Genomic DNA, 1,955 nt, shown 5'->3' with positions numbered 1-1,955 from the left:
TCTCTCTCTCTCTCCGGTGTATATTTGGCCGCTTTATCGGCAGCGTGGTGCCGCCGATGATTTGTTTACAAAGAAGGCCTCGTGACGTCGTCTGCTCGGCGCCCGCCGGGCTGGCGTGATTAACTGCTTTTATTGTCACCTGCCCCGCCGTGTCAACCCGGGAGGGAGGGGAGGGGGACACATGGAGCCAGCTGGCCGAGGTGGTGGATCTGTGTTGTGTATCCCCTTCTTTTCCTTATTCTTGTGGGTTTGGGTATGCCCTCAAAGGCTTCTGCGATTCAATGCGCTCAAACCGACGTAAATCCTCGAGCCCCCTGACTGTAGGTGCTCGTTTCGTGGTGCGCGTCCTGAGAGCGAGGTTTGATTTTCTCGCTCGATTACTGCGATGCTTTAGTTGTTTTACTGTAACCCTTGTTCGCGGACTGACGTCCCACCGAAGTTGCCGGTGATTCAAGTTCATGTGAACTGACGTCTTAACCCTCATTGAAGTTGAAGTAATCTCACTCCATTTGAGTGATGCTTGGGAAACCTATCGCTCTTTCTTAGTGAGGATGTCGAATCTCCATCTTACTGAATTCAAGTTCTTTTTGTTAATAACCTCTCACATTAAGAGCACGCGGTTTCTAAAGTATCATTCAAATGGTGTTTGGAGCAAACTCTCACTCTAATTTGGTGAAGCAGCTGACTTGCATATAGGGCTCGGTTTCCGCCCCAAGTGAAATGCAACATGCGAGTAGTTTTCTCGTGTTGGCGTACAGTATTTCTCCAATACAGCCGGACCTTTGTTGGTGTTATCGTGCGGCTCGTATTGCATTTCAAAGGGCGGTCTTGTGTGGCACGTGTAGCCCTGCAGCCACGTGGGCGTTTCCGTTTCCCGCCGTAAGTTTGGAATACAGAGGAAGAGCCTCTGTCGGCGTCAAAGGGGGCTCTGTGTTCTTAGCATAGGCCGGGCGCAACAGTTGGTCAACTGAACCCGGAAGTGATCCTCACCCTCGCCAAAGATTATATGTTGTTTTTTGCCATGCCAGAACAGAGCGTCAGATCGCATTGTCCGCGTTCTTGTTTTGTTTTCGTTTTTAGGCTTGTGTGCGATGGGTAGGGCGAACGGCAGAGCCATGATCATGGCCATGATACGACCGGGCACTGATCGGATTGGTCCAGGGTCCCTGCGGCGACTTCCGCTTGTGTCATTTGGTTGTGTGTGTGTCTCCAGAGGGGAGTGGGGTATGTGTAGTGGGGAAGTCACACATCCACCATCACAGCCGATATGAGTGCAGGGGACATGGCCGTGGGTGCGGAGTGCGTTATGCGTTGGAGATAAGCCCCTGTTCCAGATGCCGTGCTTGATCTTGACCCTGGGGAAATGGGGAGGGGGGTGAGGCAGAGACCAGCATCAGCAAACTGTTATCTTGGCAGAATCCTCGTGATTTTCACAGTATTGCGGGTGGGAGGGGGGGAAGGGGCGGTGCTCTTTGTCTTTTGATTCTGTCGTTACGTGTTGATTATCTCGCCTGACCAGTGAGGAGTAGGGAACGGGAGGGGGGGGGGGAGGGTCGTCTCCTGTGCTGCTGATGATCAGCTGATCGTGGGGTCATTGAAACCGAAAGCGACGTGTTTGTCCTGTTTACCGTCCTGAGGTGCAGTGGCGGTGGTGGATGCGGCCGCCTCTGCGCGCATCGGACCAGGCCAGTCGCCGCCCCCCCCCCCTCCCCCTTTACCCGCTGCGGTAATCTTTTTACGTCTTTGCTTCGATTTCATAAACATGCAGTCATGCGTCTGTTCTAAAGGCTAACGTAAATGTCTATTTATGGAATATCTTTTCCAAAACGGTGGCCGTCGGGTCAGACAAACCATATCCTAAAAATAGAAATGTCCTGTGGTGTAACTCGTTTGTAAGTACGTATCACAAGTTTTAATTGTTTAAATTGGGCTTCTAACTGTTGAAGCGTACGTAC

At 51.8% G+C, this 1,955-nt stretch overlaps 1 protein-coding gene across 1 annotated transcript in view; it reads left to right on the top strand.

Annotated features, from left to right (window-relative positions):
• The window catches only part of LOC113207386 (trithorax group protein osa), a gene marked incomplete in the record, with an annotated part of 93,466 nt that overhangs the window by 56,004 nt on the left and 35,507 nt on the right, over positions 1-1,955 (top strand).

The sequence above is a fragment of the Frankliniella occidentalis genome, unplaced genomic scaffold, assembly GCF_000697945.3.
Source record: "Frankliniella occidentalis isolate FOCC.00 unplaced genomic scaffold, Focc_3.1 Scaffold270, whole genome shotgun sequence".
NCBI classification, from domain to species: Eukaryota; Metazoa; Arthropoda; class Insecta; order Thysanoptera; family Thripidae; genus Frankliniella; species Frankliniella occidentalis.
Note: the sequence above shows the minus strand (reverse complement) of the source record. Positions and strands in the feature narration are given on the sequence as shown.